General features: G+C 51.6%; 1 protein-coding gene and 1 pseudogene across 1 annotated transcript in view; both read left to right on the forward strand.

Annotated features, from left to right (window-relative positions):
- The first annotated feature begins 280 nt into the window (after positions 1 to 280).
- Positions 281 to 400, forward strand: LOC142252334 (5S ribosomal RNA; annotated as a pseudogene).
- Positions 401 to 1,082: 682 nt separating this feature from the next.
- Positions 1,083 to 13,238, forward strand: part of ECH1 (enoyl-CoA hydratase 1) — a 34,280-nt gene continuing 22,124 nt past the window's right edge. Inside the window, exon 1 of the mRNA XM_075323513.1 lies at positions 1,083 to 1,169. The gene's annotated coding sequence lies outside the window, so the exon portion shown is untranslated. The remainder of the gene's footprint in view (positions 1,170 to 13,238) is intronic.

Raw genomic sequence — 13,238 nt, forward strand, 5'->3', positions numbered from 1 at the left:
TCAGGCGTCCTGTGTCCTACATGATCAGCGCAGGAGCCGGAAGTCCCCCGGCTTGCTCTTTCTGATTAACGGTTTAGCCTGCACGAGACCCTCCGTCCAGCCATTTTTAGTGACACTTGGTGCTCAGGGCGCTGCTGCGGCGGGTGTTTCACTGCTCAACAAACAGCGGTTGTAGAGGCGGCCCAGCCTTCGCATCGGTCCTTCGGAGCCCGTCCCCGCACGGCCAGAGTTCTCGCCACGAGAGTCTGAGGAAGGCTGGCCGGGCGATGGGCCACAGAGCGTCTACTGGCCATACCACCCTGGTTACGCCCAATCTCGTCCGCTCTCGGAAGCAAAGCAGGGTTGGGCTCGGCCAGTATTTGGAAGGCAGACCTCCTGGGACCACCGGGTGCTGTAGTCTGTTTTGGATGACCTTTTAGCGCTCTTGCCCAGCTCGGCCAGCATGGAGCCGCGTCTTGCCAGACACCGACCTTACGTAACCTAGAGCTGGAAGCCCCAACCAAACCCACCGAGGCCTCTGAGCCAGTTCACAACTAAGGACGCTACCCCACACCCCTCCTCGATGCAGGCCTCATGCCCAGCTCCTGGCTGCGGCTAGAAGTCCTTATTGAGTCCGCAGCCCGCTTTCTGGAAATGATGGTGTTAAAAGCAGCCTGGGCCGTGAAGGGGCCAGGCTTTCAGCAAGTGCCCAGTGGATGGCTTTGGAGGCAGGCCAGCTCACCGGCCGCCTACTGTGGGCTAGCAGAAGTAACGTCTTCCTCTGCAAATAGGTTTGTGTAGCTAATCCATACCTCCCAACCGTCCCGGATACAGCGGGACTGTACCGGATTTCAGCGGGTGTCCGGTGTCACGATCGTGAGGCTTTTGTCCCGTGGCTCCGCCCACCCCCTCTCTTCCCATCTGACTTTCTCTCCCTCCTAATGCACATGAGCAGAGCCGAGCGCTGCTTCACTGCTCTGGCTCTGTGCTGCCGCTGTTATTCGTGGGCAGCAGAACTTTCCTGGCTGCTGGCGCTTTAAATCGGCACCTGCAGCCCAGCGTGCACTGCTCTCAGCTGGGCTGCTTGTCTACGGAAGTGCATCTGTGGGCGGATCTACCGAGCAACATGCTGAGCTCTGTCCACAGATGAAGAGACTGGAGGAAGAGGAGCTGCAACACCAAGAAACGCTGTATGTGATCTCCCCCCCACCTACCCAGAGCTGTATGCCCCAACCCCCTCTTCACCAGAGCTATATGCCTCCTATCACCCCCCTCACCACATCTGTATGGCCCCCTCACCAAATTTGTATGCCCCCCCACCAGATCTGTATGCCCCAGCCCCCCTTAACAGATCTGTATGCCCCAGCAGCCCTCTCCTCACCAGAGCTATATGCCTCCAGCCACACCCCCCCTCACCAGATCTGTGTGCCCCCCAGCCCCCACACCAGACTTGTATGCCCCCATCCCCCCCGTCGGAGCTGTATGTGCCCCCAGAGCTGTATAAGCCCCAACACCAGAGCTATATGCCCCTTAGTAATATCTATGCTACCAGTAATTTGTATGCCCCACAGTAAAGTGTATTTCCCCCAGTAATGTGTGTACCCCTTAGTAACGTGTATGCCCCTCAGAGAAAAACACAGACGTTCTTCACTGACGTGTTAAACACGCATATGTCCCTTCATACTCCATGATTCACGGCACACAGTGGTTGTCCATGTGCAATCCATGATACGTGATCCGTACTCCGTGATTGCACATGGACATATACTCACCTGCCCCCGCTCCTGCTCTTCGTGGTGCTGAAGAGTCCCGCGATTCAGCATCCAGCCACCGCTCTCTCACCTCTGCAGCTACTTCCGGGTCAGCTATGGCTGCATAAATGAATATGCATGCCATAATGAGCCGGCCAGGAAGAAGCAGAGAGCAGCTGCCGAACTCAGCATTGCTGGAGAAGGTGAGTTCAAAAAGCTTTTTATTTTAAATGTCCGTGTTTTTCTGGTACGTGTTTCATGGATCACACCATAGTGTGGTCTGTGGGACATCAGTGATGCCAGAAAAAAACAGACATGTTTCTGTGCGGCAATCACGGATACGCATGTACGCCGCACGGAGACACAGTCAGTGAAAATCACTGATGTGTGCATAGACCCATTGATTATAATGGGTCTGCATAGGTCAGTGATTCTGCTACGTATAAAAACTAGCACATACATACCAGAATCACTGACATCTGAAACAGGCCTAATATGTATGCCCCCTCAAGTACTGTCTATGCCCCCAGCCCCTACTGTGCTGTATATACTATAACCCCAGCCCCTCCTGTGCTGTATATACTGTAGTCCCCAGCCCCTCCTGTGCTGTATGTACTGTAGCCCCCAGCCCCTCCTGTGCTGTATATACTGTAGCCCCCAGCCCCTCCTGTTCTGTATATACTGTATATATATATATATATATATATATAAAACCCCCATCCTCCCTTGTGATACATACACAGCGGTGTCAGTGTGCACTGTGCATGGCTAGGTCTGTTAAAGTGATGCCAAGTGATCACATGCCGAGGAAGAGCTGGATAGAGACAAGCGGGGTAGGTGAGTGCGGCTGCTGCCGGCTTCCCCATATTATTACCTCCAATGTGTGTATATGTATGATGTATATAGCTATGTATGTCAGTGCAGATGACTGTGTATAGATTTGTCTGTTTATATGTATTTTAGTGAATTTGTCTTCAAATATGTACCGTATATGTGCGTATGCCTGTGCCCACAATCAGGACTCACTGTGTCCTGGAGGCAGCGGGTCCTGACCTGTGGGGCTGCACGTCTCCTCCGCAGGAGAACGCAGCTGCCTGTGCCCACAATCAGGGTTCAGTGCGCTGCGGTCTCCTGCTGTGTTCTCCCTACGGAGGACGCATGCAACTGCAGCAAACAATTGATATGCTGCAGTCTGGAAAGACGCTCCGCAGGTCAGTGTTTGCTGCAGAAAAAACAAGCACAGTGGGCACGGGATTTCTAGAAATCCCTCCACTGTGCTTGTACTGTACAACGCAGCGTTTTAGACACAGCAAAAACACGCTACATCCAAAATGCTGCAAACACTGATCGTGGGCACGCAGCCTTAAACAATGTGATCAGCAGTGCTGAAAAGGATTGGATGTGGACGTGACAGATTGCAAAATGGGTGTGGTTAGGGGGCATGGCTTAAAATTGCTGCGACGCACTGAGCGCGCCGCATACTTTGTCCCTCTTTCTCATCTTTAAATGTTGGGAGGTATGGCTAATCCAATCAATCAGACGGCTGCCCAGGAGCTGAGCTCAGTGCAAAGATGGAGCGGGAGGGAATGGGGTTTTTTTTCCTGCTAAGGCCCGGAAATAATAAGACAGACAGGAGAGTCTGAGGCATGGTGGCGGAGAGGTTGCAGGGGCAAATAGGGGTCTGGCCACGTGTGAGCATGCATGAGTGCTCGCTTGTATGTGTGCCCTTCCTAGGTGTGGCGCGCTGCAAACAGTTAAAGGAATCCCCGGATGCAGGCTATTAGACAGAAACAAAGCGTGCTTTACTCACCCTACCTGGGTCCACCGGCGGGTCTCGCCGCTGCTCCCGGTCAGCGGCTGCGGCGATGACGTCATGTGGAAAGCGCGGCTGCCAGTCACTGAGCTCAGCGGGTCTGAGCGGGGCGGGCGGTCGGTCTACAGCCCCTTTAAGGCTGTGTGCACACGTTGCGTTTTTTACCGCGGAAACGCTGCGTTTAGAACCGCAGCGTTTCAGTGGCAAATTGCATGCGTTCAGCTTTCCCAGCAAAGTGTATGAGAAAGCCGAAAAATCAGTGCACACGCTGCGTTTCTAAACGCAGCGTTTTGGATGCCAAAAATCGGTGCGGAAAGAAAAGCAGCATGTCACTTCTTTTGTGCGTTGTGGCTGCGTTCTCTCCCCCATTAAATCAATGATGTGGGTCAGAACGCAGCTACAACGCAGTGAGCTGCTTTTTTGTTGCGGTCCGCGGGCTTTGTCGGCATGCCAGAACGCAGGCATTTACCTGGAAGTGAGGTCAAGAGGTTTCCTGTTGACCTCACTTCCTGGCAAAGTCCAGGAAAGCCCCCGGTGTCGCCAAAGTGCCCGCCCCGACCCCCCTCCCGAAAATCCAACATGGCCGCGCGCACAGTAGCGCACCGGCCGCTCTGCTCCTATGATTTCTGTCGCATGTGCCTTGAGACATGCGACAGAAAAATGCCCCCCAGGCCCTGCCAGGTCACCCCCTATTCCCCCCGGTATTCCCCCTTATCTGTCCGGTCGCAGCGCTGATCCCCCGTGGCCCTCTCCTCCTTCACAGCAGACGCCGGTCAGTGCGGTCACATGAGCAGAGCAGCTGACAGCCAGCACTGTGTTCAGAGAGCTGTGCTGGCTGCTTGCACTCTGCAGCTGTGACCCGGGGAGAGTGGGTGCAGATTTTTGGCACCCACTCTCCTCAAATGGAGGGTCTGCCCTCCTAGAAAATGGGGGATACGTTCCCTGAACGTGCCCCCATATTCTAGAAGGTCCAGAGCCGACGTGGGACGTCCAAATGGATTTCTGCGGACCCATTTTTTTCAAATTTTTTTATTAAATTGGAGAACAAGGGAATGATTTGGGGAGTGTTTTTTCTAATAAAAAATTTTTTGTCATTTTTTTTTGCTTTTGTTTACTGTCAATTAGTTATGTCTGGTATCTGATAGACGCCGTGACATCACTAATTGCTGGGCTTGATGCCAGGTGACATTACACATCTGGTATCAACCCCATTTATTACCCCGTTTGCCAACGCACCAGGGCGCGGGATGAGTTGGGGCAAAGCGCCAGGATTGGCGCATCTAATGGATGCGCCACTTCTGGGGCGGCTGTGGCCTGCTATTTTTAGGCTGGGAAGAGTCCAATAACCATGGCTCTTCCCACCCTGAGAATACCAGACCCCAGCTGTCAGCTTCACCTTGGCTGGTGATCTAATTTGGGGGGACCCCACGTTATTTTTTTTTTAATTCTTTATTTATAAATAAAAAAAAAAGCCTGGGGAGCCCTCCAAATTGATCACCAGCCAAGATGAAGCTGCCAGCTGTGGTTTGCAGGCTACAGCTGTCTGCTTTACCCTGACTGGCTATCAAAAATAGGGGGGACCCCACGCCATTTTTTTCATTGTTTTTTTTTTTTTTTTTGGATAAATACTAAGCTAGGCACCCTTTAGTGCCACATGAAAGGTACTAAAGGTGCCAGCTTAGAATATGCAGGCGGGGTGGGACGTTATATATATTTGACATCCATTCATCCATTGACGCTTTTTAGGCTGTGTGCCCACAATCAGGGTTTGCAGCGTTATGGGCGCTGAGTGTTTTCCCTGCGTCCATAACGCTGTGTTGTGCAGTAGAAGCACAGTGGAAGGATTTTTGGAGATCCCATGCCCACTGTGCTTCTTTTCTCCGCAGCATAAACTGACCGGTGGTGTGGCTTCCCGAGCCTCAGCATGTCAGTTTATGCTGCGGAGACGAGAGTGTTCTCTGCAGGTAGCATAGAGCTAAAGTCCACAGCATCCTGAACCCAAATCGGGGGCATGGGCAGCTGCGTTCTCCCGTGGACAACATTCACATCTCTGCAGGAAGGCTGACACTGTGTACTAGACGCTGTGTCGCTGGATCATGGCCACATAGCCTTAGGCCTGTTTCACACGTCAGTGATTCTGGGACGTTTGTGCTTTTTTTTAAACGTACCAGAATCACTGACATATGCAGACCCATTATAATGAATGGGTCTGCTCACACGTCAGTGATTTTTCACTGCACGTGTCTCCGTGCGGCGTACCCGCGTGTGCGTGATTGCCGCACGGAAACATGTCCATTTTTTTCTGGCATCACTGATGTTTCACGGACCACGCAGTGGTGTGGTCCGTGAAACACGTGCCAGAAAAAAAACATGCTTTTAAAATAAAAATCATTTTAACTCACCCGGCGTCCAGCGATGTCCTCTGCAGCCCGTGTAGCTTGCTGCTTCAGAGCCGGCTCATTACTGTCGCGCATATTCATGATGCGCGACACAGCCGGCCCAGATGCAGCTGCTGCGGGGGTCACCGCCGGCCGGATGCTGCACCGCGGGAGCGATCAGCACCATGGAGAGCGGGAGCGGGCGCAGGTGAGTGAATCTCTAAGTGCAATCACGGGCCACGGAGAACGGAGCCCGGATTGCACTTAGACAACCCATGTGTGCCGTGATTCACGCCACACGCAGGGACATGTGCGTGTTTTACACACCAGTGAAAAACGTCTGTGTTTTTCACTGACGTGTGAAACGGGCCTAAAAGTGAGAATATTGTTGCTACAGCAACATTTTGGGGGAAGTAGCTGTGGATTCAAAATGCTTAATATACTCCTGAATAAAATCGTTGAGGGGTGCAGATTCCAAAATGGGGTCACTTGTGGGGGGTTTCTGATGTATAGGTACCCAAGGGGCCCTGCTAATGTGACATGGTGCGCGAAGTTTATTTCAACTTTTCCAAAATTCAGATGGTGCTCCTTCCATTGCAAGCCCTCCCATTTATCCAAACAGAATGTGGAGAAGGAAATGACATCACAGGTTTTTTTTTCCAAAGGTCTGTGTTCAACCAACTTTATTAACACTGACAAGTCTTAAAAAACGCACCTAAAAAAACGCATGAAAAACGCATGAAAAACGCATGAAAAACGCATGAAAAACGCATGAAAAACGCATGAAAAACGCATGAAAAACGCATGAAAAACTGTATATATTACAGGAGATACGGTGACCGCTGTATATACACGTCACAGCAGACAGTCTCCTGTATACCTCACATAGGAGACACAGACTGCTGCACATACATCACTTAAAATAATAAGATACCTTGAGACACTGCTGTATACATGTCAGGAGATGCAGACTTGTATATACATCACATAGGAGGTACTAAGACTGCTGTGTATAAAGCATGTGGGATACACTAAGCCTGCTGTATATGCATCACATATAATATACTCACTGTGGTGTGTATACACACACAATAACCTGAGACTGCTGTATACATCACATAGGAGGGACACTGCTGTATTTACATCCCATAGGAGACACTGAGACTGCTGTTGACATCACATAAGATACAATGAGGCTGTTGTATACAGTGTGTCCACCCATATCCTGTCCACCGCCATTAACTTGAGAACGGCGGCAGCTATAAGCATAGAAGTGGTGTCTAGGTATAGTAAAGTATTCATGTGCTACGCAATGAAACCACTTATAGCGCCACCTGGTGGAAAACAACGGAGTTAACATTTTTATCTCGAAAAATGAACGAGATAGAGAAAAAAAGTGAATTACAAAGTTGTAGGGCATCATCAATTCAATACGAATCGACACCTTGCATACAGATTTGGAGATGATCAGCAAACAGGAGTGGAGCAAACTTCCTCCTGACAAGCCTCATCATCAACTACAAAAAAAGTCTGACTGTTGTGCTGCCAACAAGGGTTTTGCCACCAAGTATTAAAGGGAACTTGTCACCACTTTTTTGGACTATAAGCTGTGGCCACCACCACCGGGCTCTTATATACAGCATTCTAACATGCTGTATATAAGAGCCCAGGCCGCTGTGACAACATAAAAAACACTTTATAATACTCACCTAACGGTCGCTCTGCGGTGGAATAGGGCCTAATGGGCGTCTCTGTTGTCTGGTGCGGGCGCCTCCTCTTTTGGCCATCTTCGTCCTCTTTCTGACTCCTGTGTGCATGATACGGCTACGTCATACACACTTGCCGATCCTGCGCAGGCGCACTACAATGCTTTGATCTGTCCTGCTCAGGACCTGAATGCCGGTGAGTGTGGATGACGTCGGACCCGTCATGCACTGAGGCTAGAGAAGAAGGAGCACAAAGATGGACAAAAGAGGCGGCTCCGGCACTGGACAACGGAGACGCCCATTAGGCCCTATTCCACCGCAGCGGACCGTTAGGTAAGTATTATAAGGTGTTTTTTATGTTCTCACAGAGGCCTTGGTTCTTATATACAGCATGTTGGAATGCCGTATATAAGAGCCCGGTGGTGGTGGCCGCAGCTTATAGGCCAAAAAAGTGGTGACAGGTTCTCTTTAAAGGGAACCAATCACCAGAATTTTCATATATAACCTAAAGCCAGTGCTGTACTGGCACTATCAGGCTGAGTCTATACATACCTGTATTGGTTAGCCCGGATGTATAGGTTTTGAAATACAAGAAAATAAAGTTTATAAAATGAGCAGCTTGTTGAATGACAGCAGCTGAGGAGTAGATAATATATTCATAGTTATCCCCTCCCCCTGTAAGAATTAGGTTGTTACTAAATCCCAGTGGGTAGAAGGACCTGTGGGCTTGACCGGCTTCCTTAGTGGGCGTGACGGCTTGTTTGGTGGGCGTGGCAATGATTCCTTCCATCCACTATACTCATGCAAGGGGGGTGTTACGGGGGGACCGGCAGATTAGGACCAGGGGGTATATATCCTAATCGCCAGTCGGGGCCCACCGTGCTCCAGATGACAAAGGAGCTGCTGGCACCTGAGGGTTAGGCGGAGACTATAGAGCTGGATGGCTCTGAGATAACCCAGGAACTCTGGGAACCGGTCACGTGTGTTGGGACACGTCAGACCGGACGACAACCCGATTAGCGTTTTGGTGCACCTAGCGCTACACCAACCACGTGTGCAGGAAACACGTCAGGCCGGGTGGTAACCAGGTAGCGTTGACCGGAAGACCGCCACGAAAGCGCCCTGTCGGCCACGTGTGTAGGACACGTCAGGCCGAGCGGTCCTCCGATTAGCGTTTCTGGCCAGCTCTCGCCTGGCCACGTGTGTGTAAGACACGTCAGGCCAGATGGGTACACCAGTAGCGTTGACCGGGAAGCCGAGGAGGATAAGGAACACCCTGTTAACTCCACAGGGGTCCTGGGGTACGCTGTCCGTGCGCGTAGGGGGCACAACCGGACAGGTGGCGCAGCAGGTGCGTTGTCCGTGTGCGTAGGAGGCACAATCGGACAGGTGGCGCAGCAGGTGCGTTGTCCGTGTGCGTAGGGGGCACAATCGGACAGGAAGCACAGCAACCGCAGCCCAGTTAACGCCACTGGGCTGCTATAGCAAGACTGGAACGGCAGGAGGGAAGCACGGCGCCTGACCCTGATGTGCCGAGCCACGAATCTTGGCGTGACAGGCACCGTTCGCCTAACCCTACCTACCGCTTCCCAACATAGGCTTATGCCGCAATGAAGCTCTAACATGGAGGTGTGCTCTGACTGAGCAAAAGTGAAGACTGCGCCCCTCCATGTTGTCTCCAGCCCCTTTTATAACCTGGGTCCGCCCCAAACCCAGGGTGGAACCACCAAGGTCCAATAGCAGAGTGCCATGTCATCAGTGACATCACATGCGACCTATCTGGAACCGCCACGTCATTGATGACCTCATGGCAGCCACGCCCCAAACACTTCACCAGTCATCATCTGACGACCAATACTGAGGTGCCAGATCATAGGGGCGGGCCTCTGCGAGCCAGTCCGGAGTTGCCACGTCATCAGGACACCTGACACCCTCTGCCCTATCAGGGCCTGCCACCTCACGGACATGCTCAGTGAGGTCCTTACCGGACCTAGCCTCTGATGCACTAAGTGCCTGAGCATGCTCAGTAGCCTGAGCCACAGGCTTAGAAAGCAGACTATCAGTTTGAGCATGCTCAGTAGGCACATCCCAGAACTTAGACACAGCACGAAGTCCAAGTACCTGTGCAAAGAGGCTGTTAGGGTTAATTGTAGGAGCATGCTCAGTAGCCTGAACTGAGGACTTAGTCTCAGACATAACACAAACAGGCTGAGCATGCTCACTAGGCAAAACACCGGGCTTAGACTCTGGCTGGGGTAAATCGGCGCACGCATGCGCACTAGCCGCCTCTCCACACTTAGACGTGGTGGAAGGAACAGCCAACTGGACGACCCGAGGCACGGCCAAGAACGGCAGCCGGCGCCTAGGCGCAACAGGAACCGCAGCAGGCTGCTTGCGGCTATGGCGGCGCCGGTTCGTAACAGGGGGCTTTGCCCCCCCTGCACCCACCCCATCTGGGGTCTTACCCCTAGACCCCTGCTTCTATTATAACCAACTCTATGTCGACGTGGACTTAGAAGAATAATGTATCTTCTTGGTATGAGCATGTCGGTGGAGGCCCCGCCCCTTTCTGGTCACATGGATGTGACATCAGCAAAGGTCCCCCTGACCACTGGGATTTAGACGCTACCGTTAGAATAAGCATAAGTAGTATACCAATATTCACTTTGTCTCTTGCAGGACCTGTGTGAGGTCATACCCATGTGACCTTGTGACGCCCTGGACTATCAGGTCGTCACAGGGTATTGTGTAATCCGCCCTTCTGTGCAATATCCACCTCCTCCTTGGTTATGGGTCCCCAGCTATATGGTGTTGCCTACAACAGCTAGTAAAATCATAGGTACACTCTGCACCACACCCACCAGACACACCAGTGGACGGCCTGAGTGGAATAGGGTCGCTCACTTGGGGGGTTGGTAAGGGGAGGTCAGGAGTGTCAGGAGTCAGTCAGTGAGTCAGTAAGAGAGAGTGAAGTGAGGAGGTCAGGAGCCGGGCTCCTTGGAAGCAACTAGGTAGCAGACGTTGGTCTGGGCCTAGTAGGAGCTGGACCCCCGGTCACAGGGGATCGTGACAAGGGGCACGGAACTGTCGAGGAGGACAGCCGCCGGCCTTGTACCACCACCGGGCATGGACCAGGGTATGACGGGGTACGTGGACCCTAGGTCAAGGAGTATCTTCAGGCAACCTGACAATTTACCCGACAAGAACGGAGCCTTCAAGATCCGCTCTCCACCCGGTCCAGAATCGGGGTACTATTGCAACGAGGGGGATAGGACTTTCCACAGAAACAGTCCAGAATATCCCAAGTGTGAACCCTGAGAGCAAGCGCCCACAGTTAGCCACACTGGGGAGCGGGACCCGACTAGTTCTACACTACCGGGACCAACAGAGAAGTGAACTTAGTGCCAGGAGGAAGGTCACGGATCACCAGGCAACACCAGTGGGGACGGGACCCAAATTAGCTCCCCTCAGCGGCAGCGGTGTCCAGAACTTTGGTTTATCCAGTTGTCGGTGTCAGCTTTATGGACTGAGTGAGTACGAAAGTGACCCCTTCACACCCAAGGCACTCCCCTAACACCATCATCGAGTCTCGGGGCATTCCCCCTACCCCTGGAGAGTTCCAACACCTGGATGCCCCACTCCATCGCCCCTGGGTACTCCCAGCTGCAGCGGTAGTACTCCACACACCACGGGTGGCGTCCTCACGAACCATCCACTGTAAATACTCCCTCCATTTGAGTGGCCGCACGACCCCCAGGTCCGGACGCCCCTCGAGCCACCGCGGAACCGGATCCGAGCAGCCCGGCTGCTGACACGGGGGCGGCACAACCTGGAATCCAGCTCTGTTGGCTGAGGCCCGGCCGCTTCTGGTCACATTGGTATGACCTCACACAGGTCCTGCAAGAGACAAAGTGAATATTGGTATAATACTTATGCTAATTCTAACAGGGGGAGGGGATAACTATGAATATATTATCTGCTCCTCAGCTGCTGTCACTCAAGAAGCTGCTCATTTTATAAACTTTACTTTCTTGTATTTCAAAACCTATACATCTGGGCTGACCAGTACAGGTATGTATAGACTCAGCCTGATAGTGCCAGTATAGCACTGGCTTTAGGTTATATGCGAAAATCCTGGTTGTTTGCCAGAGGGATCCAATACTTATTTCTCTCTGTATAAATTATATACATTTATTTGCATTTTACAATGTGATTTTCTGGATTTTATTTTGGATATCCTATCTCTCACTGTTAAAATTAATCCTACCCTTAAAATTATAGACTGTTGATGTCTTTGTCAGTGATCAAACTTACAAAATCAGCGAAGGATCAAATAATTATGTCCTTCACTGTATATACAGTACATAACACATGGTGCACACACAGTTCAGGGACACAGTATATACTTCTTACAAGCAATAAAATACATACTAAAGCGCACATATATATTGTAAAGCACCAATTTTTCCCAGGCGCTGCCTATATATATATATATATATATATATATATATATATATATATATATATATATATATATATATATATATCTCTATATATATAATTGCCTTATTCTGTCTGTCTGTCTGTCTGTCTGTCTGTCATGCTCCGAAATTGTGTCCTTACGGTGACACAAAGCTGATTGGCCGCTGGGCTCGCCATGGCCCCGCCCCCCCACACGGATTGGCCTCTCGCCCGGCTCTCTGCAGGCCCCGCCCCCCTCACGCAATGCATGCTCGCTCTGGCCCAACTGACACGGGGCTCCGATTCCCAGGTGAGTACACACACACACATCAGATCACACTCACTCTCACACACACCTCACACATCACATCCACACACTCACAACATCCTGGGATATCGCTTGCTTCTACACCGGCTCCGTCAGGATCCCGGCAGCGCCAGACATAACCTTGCGATGCTGGGATCTTAACGGAGGCCGTGAAAGCTGGTAACCATTATACACATCGGGTAACTAAGGTCCCTTAGTTACCCGATGTGTATCATAGTTACCAGTGTACACCGGCTCACACTCACACACACATCACATCGCATCCACACATCAAGGTCCTGCAGCTGCAGAACATACATAACATAACAGCACACACACACACACATCAGATCACACTCACTCACATACACACATCACATCGCATCCACATACTCACAACATCCTGGGATATCGCTTGCTTCTCGGCGGCGATATTGTGCTGTGAGCTTCCAGGACCTGACGGAGGATCACATGGCCAGAAGCATGTGATATCCCCGGATGTTGTGAGTATCAGCGCGTATGTGCAATATCGTCAGTGTCTGTGTGTGTGAGTGTATGCGATCGGGTGTGTGTGAGTGTATGCGATCGGGTGTGTGTGAGTGTATGCGATCGGGTGTGTGTGAGTGTATGCGATCGGGTGTGTGTGAGTGTATGCGATCGGGTGTGTGTGTGAGTGTATGCGATCGGGTGTGTGTGTGAGTGTATGCGATCGGGTGTGTGTGAGTGGATGCGATCGGGTGTGTGTGTGAGTGGATGCGATCGGGTGTGTGTGTGAGTGGATGCGATCGGGTGTGTGTGTGAGTGGATGCGATCGGGTGTGTGTGTGAGTGGATGCGATCGGTT

The sequence above is a fragment of the Anomaloglossus baeobatrachus genome, chromosome 9 (genome assembly GCF_048569485.1).
Source record: "Anomaloglossus baeobatrachus isolate aAnoBae1 chromosome 9, aAnoBae1.hap1, whole genome shotgun sequence".
NCBI classification, from domain to species: Eukaryota; Metazoa; Chordata; class Amphibia; order Anura; family Aromobatidae; genus Anomaloglossus; species Anomaloglossus baeobatrachus.